Here is a 14,363-nt window from a genome sequence, read left to right as displayed (position 1 = left end):
GAAGAATTCAGGAGGTCAATGAGTCCAACCACAAAGAAGGACCAATTCCAACTAAATCATCCCAGGCAGGGCTTTGTAAAGCCTGGACTTAAAAACCTCTAGGGATGGCGATCCCACCACCTCTCTAGGTAACCCATTCCAGTGCTTCACCACCCTTCTAGTGAAATAGTTTCCCCTAACATCCAACCTAGACCTCCCCACTACAACTTGAAACCACTGTTCCTTTCTCTGTCACCACTGACACCAGCTTCTCTCCATCTTCTTTGGACCCCTCCACCCCCTTCAGGTAGTTGAAAGCTGCTATTTCCCATCAATCTTCTCTTCAGTAGACAAAATAAGCCTAAATCCCTCAGCCTCTCCTCATAAATCATATGCTACAGCATATTGCCCACCAGTGGGTGGATACGGGAGGTACCCAGGGGAAGGAGAAGCTATTTAGAGGACTCAAGGCCTATTGGTCCAAAGCCAAGAGTGGGACTGGAGGTAGCTATAGAGTTATAAGGGAAACAGATTGGAAGTAGGAATGATAGGGGATTTAAGCAATTGAATAGAAGGACAAAGTAGAGACTGGAGCAAATGCATGGAAGGGGGTAATGGTGCTAACTCCCTCCAGCACATCAACACCACCTCCTTTAGACCTTCATTTACCTGCCACAAAGCTAAATTTTCCCTTTAATTCTCAGGGGTGCCAGGAATAAGGATTTGCCTTCTCACAACTCCTCAATGAAGCCAACCCTGTGAAGGAAATTAGTGATTTGTTTCGACTAGAGGTCAACTAAGTTGTTGCCTTTTGTCAGGCCTAACTGCACAAAGCTTTAAAAAAAAAAAAAAATGTTTGTGCCTCTATGCAAGTTTTGTACTATGGAAATTAACTCATTAAATAACTTCATAAGATGTCACATGGAGCGCCTCAAAACTTGGCAGCTATACACTCAAGCAATAGAAATTTGTAAAAACATCTCTAAAAATTATTAGAAGATGCACAAACAGCATAAGGAAGATGGAAATGTAAAGTAGAGAGATAAAACAGCTATAGAAGTCTTTAAAAAAAAGTCAGAAGGACTTGGGCATTACATGTGTTAGCCATTTAGTAGTTTGACTCAGCAATGTGACCCTGTACTGTGTTTTTATTTAGCAAAGAACCAAACAGACCACTGTGATCAACCTCACACAGCAAGAATGGCTCTGAGACTGCCAGTTACACCTTCAAGTTAAAGTGTAACCCATACACCTTCTGGGTGTGGTGTACTGTCTCATCTACTGGTATTAATCTCTCATTCTCTCTGGGTATGTCTACACTACCCCGCTAGTTCGAACTAGCGGGGTAATGTAGGCATACCGCAATTGCAAATGAAGCCCGGGATTTGAATTTCCCGGGCTTCATTTGCCCAAGTGGGGCTCCGCCATTTTTAAATCCCCACTCGTTCGAACCCCGTGCCGCGCGGCTACACGCGGCACGAACTAGGTAGTTCAAACTAGGCTTCCTAGTTTGAACTACCGTTACTCCTCATTCCAGTTCGTGCCGCGTGTAGCCACGCGGCACAGGGTTCGAACGAGCGGGGATTTAAAAATAGCGGCACCCCGCTTATGCAAATGAAGCCCGGGAAATTCAAATCCCGGGCTTCATTTGCAATTGCGGTATGCCTACATTACCCTGCTAGTTCGAACTAGCGGGGTAGTGTAGACATACTCTCAGAGTAAAGAGTCTGCTCTACTGCTATGGGCACATGGCTTTAGCACCTAACATTGCAGGTTCAATCCCTCCTGCTGATGACTAGGGTCCATCAAAAACCACACTCACTCAACTGTTCTGCTGCCCAGTTTTCCCTCAGACAGCTCCATTAGCCTGCATCCAGGCCCTAAGCACCTAGATTTAGGGTTCAGAATGCACTATGAAGAGTCAGTAACTAATTATTGAATCCCAACCTCCACTCAGACTTGTAGATATGAAGGGATCTTTAATCCTACAATTTGAACTTCTGTTTAACATTATCTTTTATTAGAATGAAGCACACAAAGGAACTACATTTTCCTTTTGCCCACTTCATGACAAAGGATGGAGGAAGAAAAAAAAAAAAAGTGAAATTGTGCAGGATATCAGACCCAAACAGTTAATAAGGTCTCATCTTTTAGCAGTCCTTGTTTTCTTCAAGAAAGCCCTTGCTTTTCTGAAATGCAAACAGTGTAACTGTGCTGAAAAATGTAACTTAGATAAGTTCTCCTGTTTTATATGTGGCATTAGGGATTCACACAAAAGTAGAAGACTGTATTAAATAAGATTCAGAGATTCTGAATCCCTTGTAATACTGCAGCTTGGAAATCCATTGTTACACATGAATGTTTTGGAACTTCAGTGCCATTTGTTGCAGTCACTTTAAACAAGGCTCAGAGAGCATGAAAATTAGTTCACACATCATTGAATGTACAAGTAATTCATGACTGGATAACAAAAATAGTAGAAAAGTTTAAATGGTAAATTTGAGACTTGGGAAAAAATCTTCATATGCAAAAAAAAAAAGGGGGGGGGGGGACAATTACTAAGGCAAAGGAAAGGATGGTCTGCTCCAAGGGAGTTAAAATACCTGGATTCAGAAAGAGTATATTCACTGCCACAATAAATATTTTTTACTTCAAGGTCACAAGTTATATAAGCAATTCTTGTATTTGAGAAACTACTTCCTGCCCACTGATGTGTTCCTCAATTTTAGTATTACTTAAAGATATTTGTGACATTTCTTAAATCCCCAGGAGATCAACAATAGTTTTGTATGCCATATCGTACAAGGCTACAGTAACAAACCACTGATCTTATTTTGAATTCTGTGTTAAGGACTGTTGGCCCTCAGCCACCCCACAATAAGGGACAATGTTTGTCAAGCTGGGTCTCCAAAAAGAAGTATGCCAAATTAGGAAACAGTTCTGAAAACATTGATCTTATCCAACGAGGACTCAAAAATGTCAAAAAAGATGCACATCACCCAACATAACTTCCCCTAAGATTCCCCTATTTTGTTTTGTAACAGGTAGCAATGAGCTCCTGAAGAAAACAGTAGTTTGGATAATAGGTAACAAAAAGACACCACAAAGTTTAGCTAATAAAGAAACAAAGTCACTGTAAATATTAGCAAGACACTTAGTAAAGCACACAAAGGCGGGGGGGGGGGGGGAAGAGAGAGACATACAAGACCTTGAGCCCCATTGATATCAAGATAATGCAACACCACTAATTTGGACTTGTTGCTTACACTACCTAGACATCAGAATATGAAGGAGTGTCAATTGGTGGGATTCTGCTCCATTTTAATTAGGGATTGTGTTCAGAAATCTAAACTTAAGGGTCTTATCATACTAGTGCGTAGTGGGTTTACTCAGTGTTTAATTTGTGCCAGATGTTGCCAGGGCTGAACCCACTGCCATTAAACTTGGCAGTTTATAATCTAGGCACCTCTGGGTTTCCTGCATCAGTTAAGAGCAGGAGTGTGCAATAAGAGGCCCGTATGCGTTTTGCCAGGGTTAGCCCTAACAACCCTCCAGGTACTTTACTTACCTGTACCTCCCCAGGTACAACTGCTTGCAGCTCCAGTTAGCTGTAGTTTGCCATTCCCAGCCAAAGGGAGCTACAGAAGCGGTGACCTGGTCTATGCCACTTTCCACAGCTCTCATTAGCTAGGAATGTCAAACCAGTCAGTCAGCAGGAACTGCAGATGCACAGTGAATAAAGCACCTGACAGCCAGCCAGGGGTTAACCCTGGCAAACCACATCTAGCCTGTTGGCCACATATTCACACACCTGGTTAGGAATGTAAAAGAATTATTTGATCTCTGAAATTTAGATTGCTTGAGCCACAGCACTTCTCTTTACCAATTAAGCACTGGATTTACATAATTTATAGTAACCATTCTGATAGATATGAAGCTACTGCTTCAAGCAAAACGAAGCTGATTTATGCAGGTAACAAATGGGCAATCCTTTAAGAAACTTGCATTGTTCCCAAGGGGAATAATGTGACAGTAAAACGTTTTATGCCCAAAGAGTGACAAATTCATAGGTCCCGGGGGAACCTTTTAATTTTAAGCAGGGCCATTTTTGTTTGCATGAGTCTCTCTTTTTTTGGATAATGCTCTTGTCCTAGAGATCAAGTCAAGCTTTTTGCAATCCACAGTGAATGGTTTCTCCCAATGCTGCTTGTTTATGTTCTAGTCCCTGGCATGTCACCAGAAATGTTCTTATCTTGTCCTTGTTGAAAAAGCAAATACATACAAAAGGATGCCTGAGATTATGTTAGTTGCATAATTTCCCACTGAAATGGGTCTGACAAGGTTGGGTTAATCAAATTAATATGTATTGGCAGCCAGTTGTGCGCTCTGTTGAATCTCAATACTTATAAACTGGAGTGGGACTTCAAACAAGTCCCTAATATCCACCACCATCTCAAGCATCATTCTATTATGCCTAATCAGTAGGCATTTAAGAAAAAAAAAGTCAAAATGCACAATACTGGAGCTTACTAACCTTAACTTAAAATTAATTTGATGTGTCGTTACCTACTTGCATTTTCACTGCAGCTTCTCTGAAAGCCCAACTCAACAGTACAGACTTATGTTCACCGTAACTTCAAGACAGGATAGCAACTAATAATCTAGCCACAATGCTCTTAAAGGCAAGGACACTTAATTTTTTTAAATTCAGATGCCACCACTTTTATTCCCAGTATTGTTTGAAACAGAATCCTTGATTCAAACTCCAAATTTCACTTTCAGATCTCTTAAGACATCTGGTTCTTATTTCAGTCTGAAGAGTAATATTCTTGTTAGTAGAAAATAGACTTATCTGAAATTTATGTGAGAATTCATGGCAGATAAGGAAAGAGTGGTGAAAGCCACAGCATTATGCCATTTAAATCCCCAAGGAAAATGAACAACCTTCTCTCCCATTAAGGATGATCTTTCCAGAGAAGTTCTGAGGGATATTTGTAGGGCATTGTATAAAAAACTCAGCTACTGTTGTCCACACTGTACTTATTGTGTGGACTTATACATGGCTTGTTTTTTTAGAAGGGACCATTCCAATCATCTGGTCTGACCTTCTACTTAACATAAGACAAACACAGACTTTTACCCAGTGAGTCATGCTTCCAGCCCAACAGCATATGGTTGAAATACAGTCCATTCTAAATTTAAAAAAATAGAAGTGGTAGCTAATTCACCATATCCCTTGATAATGGTTACAAAATTTTAACAATGAAGGTAGTGAAGAATTGGATCTTATTTCCAGTTTGTGCTCTGCTAGTTTCAACTTTCACCTATTGGATCTTTAGATCTTTGTATATTAGATTAACAAGCCTGTTGACTTCAGATCTCTTCTTCCTTCATATTTCAGGAGACATGGCATGTCAAGAGACATGGCTTGTGGGACAAAATGCAGCACAAACCCATGCTTAACTCAATTCTCACTTCAATTTTGCAACCCAACTTTAAGACTGGGACACAAAATCAGTCTTCTATGTCAGAGCTTAGAATGACATCTCAACCTTTATACAAAGCTGTATCAAGTCTTCTTATCAGCTTAAGTTGCGACTAGAGTGTTACATTCTGATTTGAAGGGTCTTGTATTTTGTTCCCTTTCAGGGACAACCACTGTGTTAGAGACAGAATTTTCTTACATAGAAATCATCAGTATGTGAAGCTAAGCCAGAAGCAGAAAGATCCCTGACAGACTATGACAGTTTTACAGCAGACCAGTGTCAAGCTGAGAAATCCAGTTTTTAATGTTACGCCGCATTCACAGTGTCCTGGTTCCTTGAATTCCACTCTATGCCATTATCTAAATCAGGGCTTCTCAACTTTGGAGATCCCGGGGGTCACAATGATACTCACAGCATATGCCAAAGGCCGCAACTTAAGTGCGGTTGCATATACATGAAAATATATATGCAAATAGCTTCTTTCACACTGACGGAAATGAATACAAAGCACGTCCCACAATGCCCTGGTCCCCCCGGCACCTCCCTCCCTGGGGGGTTAGAAACGCCAACACCCTGTACCTGTCTGTTCCAGCCAGCCCATCCACTTCATCTTTCAATGTTCACCCTGCCTCGCCATTGTGGAGTGTTCCCAGCAGAGGCCATGTTCAAAGGATCCCACCCGCAGGCCACATGTTGAGCCCTGCATGAACCCAAACTACACCATGGGCCGCAAACAAACGGAACTGAACTGATCCCTGGAGAATTGCACTTGTTATTAATGGCTTGCAGTCATGCTGGAAGGGCATAACTACTCTCTGAGAGCAGTTATCCAACCAGTTATGCACCCACCTTATAGTAGCCCCAACTACATTGTATTTCCTAGTTTATTGATAAAAAAGGTATCAAATACTGTATCAAATGCTTCACTAAAGTCTATGTATACTGCATCTACTGCTTCCTCCTTATCCACAAGGCCTTTTAACCCATCAAAGAAAGTGATCAGAATGGTTTGACATTTGTTCTTGACAAATCCATGTTGATTGTAACTTACCTCCTTATTATCTTCCAGATATTTTCAGATGGATTCCTTAATTTGCTCCATTATCTTTCCTGTCAGAGAAATCAAGCTGACTGATCTGTAGTTTCCTGAGTTGTCCTTATTTCCCTTTTTTATATTTTCCTCTTTTCATTAAGCACCTGTACCATTTCCACATTTTCTGTTATTGTTTTTCCCCTCTTCGTTGAGTAGTGAGCCTACCTTATCCTTGGCCTCTCTCTTGCTTCTAATATATTTGGAGAATGTTTTCTTGCTATCCTTTACGTCTCTAGCTACACCGAGCACATTTTAGGCCTTTGCTTTTCTAATTTTGCCCCTACATACTTTCGTTGTTTGTTTATATTCATTCTTTGTATTTTTACAGTGTCCATTTTTTGTAGGGTTCCTTTTTGATTTGTAGGTCTTTCAAGGTCTGATGGTTAGGCCAGAGTGGTCTCTTTCCATACATTCCATTGCATAGAAAAGACAGGAAGGTGTGTTCTTGTGCCTTTAACAGTGTCACTTTGAAAAAAATGCCAACTATGTTCAGTTCTTCCTCTTAATCTTGCTTACCATGGGACCTTATCTACCAGCACCTGGAGTTCACTAAAGTTTGCCTTCTTGAAATCCTTTGTCTTTATTTTGCTGTTCTCCCTTCACCTTTCCTTAGAATTATGAACTCTACCATTTCATGATCACTTTCACCCAAGCTGCTCTCCACTTTCAAATCTTCAACCTGGTCCTCAGATGCCTACAAATTTGCAGGTTTCTAAACACAAAATTTGTATCCACATCTGCATCCATAGCCGCAAACTGCGCTGCAGATATATGCATCCACAGATGCACATACCATGGATATAAAGCCAATAACTATGCTTCGAGCCCTGCAAATCTATGGGTATCAACCAAGACCTTCATCAACTAAGAAAAAGCTGAGGGAACCAAGATGCCCTGAATGTTAGCAAATCTGGACTCTGGAGAGCCAATTCCAAAGGTCGCAACCATTAAAGAATTCTTGGCATCACTTTTTTCTATTTAAACAAGAGGCCATTTGCTCTTGCTACACAAAGGACTGTAAATATAACATAGTATGATACAAGAAGAGATGCAGTTCTTAATTATCTATGACCCAAATGATCATTTTGAGCAACCTCAACATCTTAACTACTAGCGAGAAATCAACTGCACATCACATTACAACATGCTTTCTGCAGAAACACCATAGATCAATGAAGCAGGATGTTATCGGCTGAATGAAGGCACCACAACCAGCCTGTCTTCAGTCATCTTCCTAACAATCCCATAAACATGTTAAGCTGGAGGAATAGCAAGATAGTACAATGTGGAACAAGAGCAGTGAGACATTGGAACAAAGGAGCAATTGCCCAATACTAACTTCTGAGATCCTCAGAGAGAAAAGGACTGAATCATCTAAAAGCCACTGTCTACAGCTGACTGACCACACATTGTTTACTATGTCTGACCACTCAATTTCTAGTGATCAGTATTGGAGGCAGCTGACTGAACTAAATAATCAGCATGTACACCTGATTTTTATCCATCACCAATAAGAGATCAAACAAAAGAGCGTACACATTAGATCCAGGCCTAAAGCAAAACTGACTGGTGACACTTCCATGCTAGTTATCACCTAAGCTAAGCTACTGCTGAGAACCAAATGAGAGCAGCTGGTTCTAAGTCCAAAGAAAGGGTACATTGCTGCAGCTGGAGCCTCTCTCTCGCTAGCTGAGATCAGTGTTCCCTCTAAGCTGCATGGCAGCACAGTTCCACAGCTTTTTAAACCAGCCCCACCCAGTCAGGCAGCTCCCTGCTCAGGGTCCTGAGCCCCTGACTGGGCAGGGCTGATTAAGCAGCTCTGAGGCTGTACTACCGCACAGCTTAGAAGAAACACCAGTGGAGATCTTCTCTCAGGAATATTAGAGCAAGTTGAATGTAAAAAGAGGCTTGTATAAGTGAATGAAGGCTCAAAATGTCTTTTTTTTTCCCCCACTGTTTGTTATTTTGAATTGTATTCAATTTGGGTAACACCACATGCCTTTCAAGTTTGTTTTCTTTATAGCTGGGGTGAAGAACCTTAGGTCTGGGGGCCAGATGCAGACTTTAGCTTGTCTGGATCCAGCCCTCAAGGCTTCTACCACCCAGCAACGCTCAAGCTCCCTCTCCCTCTCCCTCTCCGAGAGGCTGGAGCACACAAAATCTGCTAGACTGGTTTGCCCAAGGCTCTGGTGTGCAAGGGGAACCTGGGGACTCTTTCAACTTCTCAGAGGCCATGTCAGTGAGGGGTGTTTTGGTTTGGTTTTGATTATGTGGTACCCTAACAGATTTTTCTGAGTCAGCATCCTCCCCTCCCCCACCAAAAAGTTCCCCACCTCTGGTTTATAGGCAATTTTTAATCAGTTTCTCTCGTGTTCATGCACTAAGGCCCCAATCCTGCACAGACCGACTCCTCATCTGTACTTACAAGTTTTGTTGCCACAGCTATGTAGGTTACCATTGTGATAACTTTCCAGCATAACTATTACAAAAGAGTACTCCCACTGATATAGCTTATTTCAGTCTGACAATTGGTGTAACTGATCACCAGGTGGATCTGAAGCTAGGGCCTCTGGATTTTAGAGTTATAAAACCAGTTGGCTCTCAGCCTTGGTTGTAGAGGTCTCTCGATCTTGTCTGTTTCTGTGGTCTAGGTGCCACTGCATAGGACAGATGTAACCCACACATCTGGTGTGTAGGTCACATACTGGCAAAGTGTCTTTTTTGAAGTATAAGCTTCATCTAAGGGGATTTGTCAGTAATGCTATATCCAGGTGAGAAATTCTGAAGATTTAAACAACCTCTGTAGAAGAAGAAAATCAGAGGTTTCTTAAAAAAAATTTGTGAAATGTTAATTTCACAGAAAAAAGTGTGAGACTTATTCAACAGTGAAGAATGGAAGAACATGAGAGCACAAAGAGGTGGCAGCAAAGCATGGAGGTCAGAGGAAGATAGGAGCAACTTTCCACTCAATGGTGAGAAAGGGACAGGAAATCGTGTTAATTCGAACACTGGAAGATCAACAGTGGCAGCTGCAATCTTTTCTGTAGTACAGATGTACCCTTACTGCATGGGCCATGCTGCAGCCTTTAGATGCTACTGAAGAAGAAAATAAGTTAGCTAATGATGGACTGAAACTACTGCATTACACAAAAATAGCACTGTTGGAAAGACTCTTAAAAAAGAAAGTACTTACCAACAACAAGCTTTCCTCGACAACCACCCTTTACACCTTGTGTACATTAAGAGCCTGATCTTCTTTACACTGGAGATAGTGACATATGCCCTTTGACTTCAGTATTCTAACCCCAAAAGACATAATCTCATGAAGAGCATTACTTGTCCGAGCAAGTATGCTGACTAATTATCTTATCAGGGCAGCATTCAAATAAGGGAAATTTCATCAGTTTAGTGAGTTGGAAAGAGGTGGCTTACATTGCTACATGCAGAAGATGCTGACAAAAACCTAGTATTGAATCTGATCCTGGTACAGTAATAATTAACTTGACTGACATGAGTAGTAATGCAACTAATCCTCTAATAGCTTACTGTTCACTGGACAAAAAAGGGACAATTTTCAGACATGAATGCCAGTAAGGTGCCGTAACCCCTAATGACTTCCCATGGGTTGAGTCAGGAACTTTGTTTTTTAAAATTAAGACACTGATGATTAAACTGAGGGGCTTCTTAAAGACACAAACAACAAAAACCCTACAGCTTCTCACACCATAAATAATTTTAAGAGTTTTAAAGTGCTGAGAAATTTAAGTTTCCACCAAATCAACATGAATACTGAAAACTTATTGGTCTTATTTTACAATAGTTTATGGCAACTGAACTTGCTTTCAGGTGATAATTTACAAGACATGATCAGCATATATCTGATGAGCTATTGTGTAAAGTTTTTCCTATAACTACAAAAGATAATGGCAATGAAACCCTATGCTTTTTCCATCTATTTATTCTCACATGTGAACTACCCCTTCACAGTGATACTGGACACTGAATAATTAAAAGACACCATGAAGAAGCACATGAGGCAGAATTTGTACAAATAAATACACTGCAATATCCCAGTCATTTCTGGTACCAAGTGCTTTGGAAGTTGCTTTACTCTGCAGCATGCTACAAGTGACCGGCATGCATAAAACAAGGAAAATAATAAGGGTCCTTGACTTTAATTGACATTGTAGGTAGTAACACTTCTGCAAGATTAAGCCATTTGTATTTAGGAGACTATTGCATAAAGGGACTTTAAAGGAGCAAAGGCCTTTTTTTCCTTTCACAAGAAGTTTGTAGTTTTTAAACCAAAGCCAGTTTTGTTACACTGGGGTTCACCAGTGGAGGTGCCCTTCTTCTAAGTTTAAACTAGGCTAAGTTTTAAGTTTGCTTGGGAATTGATTGACGTTAAACCAAAGTAAAGCCTCTTTTAAACTATCCTACCCTGCCTCCTCCTCCCGCCCCCCCCCCAAAAAGAGGGGGGGGGGGAGAAGAGTCCACATAGACAGAACCAGTTTAACAGAAATCTGTTTTTAAGCTGATGTAGCTAAACAAGTGCAAATCCTTTTCTCCCATAGGTGAGGTTTAACTTTAATGACCCAAGCATGAAAATTTTACCCTAAGTAACTTGAGAAAAGTTCCACAGGAAGATCCAATCCCATGTCTTCAGCCACAAAAATCAGGCTTCATCTCTATGATCTATTGATAAAAACCTGCTATGCAAGGGGTCAAGTATTGTTATTACCTGGCCAAGAGCCAAGATGTATAATTGGCAAAGTTCAGCAAGTGCCCAGAAAGTTGTATTTAGTTGTGGTACAGTACATTCCCTTCAAGACCCAGCCTACAATTTTGTACTTAACCTCAAACAAGGTAACAAATGCTGATGAACTATATACTGTAAAATGCATTAAGCCAGCAGGGAGAGGGCTGTTGGGAGGAGAACTTCTTAGGATGTATTGCCAGTGAAATGCATTTGTCCTGCAGCATATTACAGAAGGAGATTTGACAGCACCAGATTACCTATTTGCTTCTGGATAGGAAGGGAGATGCACTGTTTGCCACTGCTGTGTCCCCCCAGCGCTCAAAACTGCATGATTTGCTTAAACAAATGTAATCTGATTACTACATTTATCATTTTAACATTTACTCTTGAACCCAGTCATCATCACTTGGCTTTCAAATGTTGCTCCAGACATACAGATTTCCCAACAATCACACAGTGGAGTCTGTAATCCGAGAATTAGCCATTGGATTTCCGCTTACGTGTTCCTAAGCGAATCAATCCCCAGTTGTTTGAAAAGGATTTGTAAGTGATAGGTTGAGGAACAAGAAAAAGGAAGCCAGTACCCAGGTTTAGTAATCAAGTAGTAGCGATTAGCTGTGCTGATGAGCTGCACGTGTGAGCCCCCAAGAGACTTAAACAGAGGGAAATCCCTGTTACACAAGATGACCTGGACTTTCCGCTCATTGTCTTAACTCCCACCATCCCTTTGTCTGTCTCCAGACTAGGTTGTCAACAAACACAAGGATACAGTGGAGAAGCTTCACAGTTAGGAGAAGCACGGTGCAGAACAGCCTCTCTTCTGGCACATCCCACTGCCACAATACCCACCCCTATTCGCATCCCTTCACCTAGCACGCCACCTGCCCACAGCTCCCCACCTTCCTATGAAGTATTCCCAGTGTCCAGCGCTCCACTTTCCCTGAGTGTCCCCCACCTTGCCCAATGCGCACTCTTTCATCTCCTCCCAATGCCCCCATCATCATCAGTGCACTCATTGCTGCACTTGCCCCACATACACCCAGTCCCCATCACCCCACATAGCATCCACCCTCCACCTCCTCTGCAAGCACCCAATGCCAGCCTATCCCTTCCCTCCGAAGTACAACCAGTGCCCACCACCCTTCCCTCGATGCACCTAAGCCCTAAGGGGCTGCCCCCTTCCCACAGTGCACCGGATAACCATCCCTTACCCCACCAGTGCACACAGGGGTTTTCCCCCTTCCCACCGTGCACCGGGTGCCAACCTCTTACCCCACCAGCGCACCCAGTGCCGTCCCCCTTCCCACAGTGCCTGCCCCCTTCCCTCAGTGCACCGGATAACCACCCCTCACCCCACCAGTGCACCCAGGGGCTGCACCTGGTGCCTTCCCCTCATCAGTGCACCCAGGGGCTGCCCCCGTCTTCCCTGGTTGCACCCAGAGCCCTCCCCGCGTTTCCCCGTCGGTCAGTGCCCCCCAGAGCCTCTCTCGCTCCACTTCCACGGGCAGGGCCCCCTCCCGCGCCCCCCCAGCGCCGCGATGCCTCCCCTACCCGCCCGCCCCGAGGGAACCGCGCTCTTACCGCCTGGGGTGCCCCGGGCTGCTCTCCCAGCCTCGCAGACACTCACCGCCGCCGCAGGGGAGGAGCCGAGCCGCGCCGGGCTCCCACCAACACAGCCCCAGCTCAGCTGCAGCTCGGGCCGCCAGCGGGTCCCAAAGGGCAGGGAAATCCCAGCGCCCCGGGGAGCCTTGGAGTCCCAGCCTGGGAAATCCCGCGGCGGGCCAGCTCCTCGCTTTCCCCGCCCCGCAGGTAGAGAGACGCGGCTCGGGGTGTTGGCTTTAAGCGGTGCGCCCCGCTTGGCTGGTGGCGATTGCAGGAAACCGGAGGAGGGAGGGTCACTGGATCAGCCAATAATTATGCACGGCCCGGCCTTGAGGTTCCTGAAGATGCCGCTTGGGACCAGCGAGCACGCCACGCGGCGTCACCCCGGGTTAAAAGGCACCATATGGAGGTCCCTAAAGCAGCCTTAGCCGAGCTGTACAGTTCTGTTCTCAAAGCTGGAGACCCACCTTTTGTGGGTGCGACCTACCTATATGGACTTCTCAGCCTAGTTATAATGCTGGCACAGGAAAATAATTGTGCAATAGCGTTATACAAGCTCGTTAATGGAAACACATTAACAAACACGAAGGTGACCTCATCGTGTATGAAAGTGAATAATGGTTTTGGTGTGTTTTCAAGCCACCTTTCTTTCTAATGGCTGTAATAAATATACAGAGGGTTGTAATAGTGCAGGGCTTGTCTGTAGTATCTTCAGGCCTCAGTACATCTAGACTAGGGTTCCTATAGCACAGGGGGCTCCAACCTTTTTAAGCATGAGATCACTTTTTGAATTTAAGTGCTATCGGAGATCTACCTCAAACCCAAACACCCTGGCCCCGCCTCCTTTGTGCCTCTTCTTGGAAGCCCCGCCCCCTGCTCACTCCATCCTCCCTCACTTTCACCAGGCTGGGGCAGAGGGTTGGGGTGCAGGCTCTGGTCTTGCCTTAAGGGATTTGGTGTGTGAGAGGGGCTCTGAGCTGGACTTGGGGCAGGCAGTTGGGGGGCCAGAGGGGGTTCTAGGTGCAGGCTCTGGGAGGGCATTTGGATGCAGGGGTGCATGGGGCTAGGACGGGCTTGGGGTGCAGAGGAGGTTCATGACTGGGGTAGGGTTTCCAGATGTGGGCTCTAGCTGGGCCCTGTCGGTGGTGCAGAGGGGCTAAGGCAGGCTCACCCCTGCCCTGGCCCTGCACCAGTCCCAAAAGCAGCCAACAAAGTCCCTCCCAAGTCCTGTTGTGCCTCCCACTCTGCTCTTTGGAGAAAGGATACAGAGTGGGAGGGAACCATCTTGACATCAGCATGCCCTCCTCTCCCTCACCTGCACAGCATGCAGGAAGCTCCTGAGAGGACAGTTCCAAGGCATAGGGCAGGAGCTGTGCAGCAGTGTGGGGAGGCGCAGCTAAAATGCTGGCACTTGATAGCCTCTTGGCCAAATCAGTCAGGATCA

The 14,363-nt window shown here is 44.0% G+C and overlaps 1 protein-coding gene across 4 annotated transcripts in view; it reads right to left on the bottom strand.

Moving 5' to 3' along the window:
* Positions 1-13,401, bottom strand: part of MCTP2 (multiple C2 and transmembrane domain containing 2) — a 184,733-nt gene extending 171,332 nt beyond the window's left edge. For 2 of the 4 annotated variants that reach the window (XM_014575411.4, XM_075897001.2), the window contains exon 1: positions 12,899-13,401. The gene's annotated coding sequence lies outside the window, so the exon portion shown is untranslated. The remainder of the gene's footprint in view (positions 1-12,898) is intronic. The other 2 variants (XM_014575410.4, XM_025186568.3) reach the window with 2 other exon arrangements.
* Positions 13,402-14,363: the final 962 nt, after the last annotated feature.

The sequence above is a fragment of the Pelodiscus sinensis genome, chromosome 14 (genome assembly GCF_052426305.1).
Source record: "Pelodiscus sinensis isolate ZL-2025 chromosome 14, ASM5242630v1, whole genome shotgun sequence".
In the NCBI taxonomy this organism is placed as follows: Eukaryota; Metazoa; Chordata; order Testudines; family Trionychidae; genus Pelodiscus; species Pelodiscus sinensis.
The sequence above is the reverse complement of the archived record's forward strand: the minus strand, read 5'-3'. Positions and strand labels throughout refer to the sequence as shown.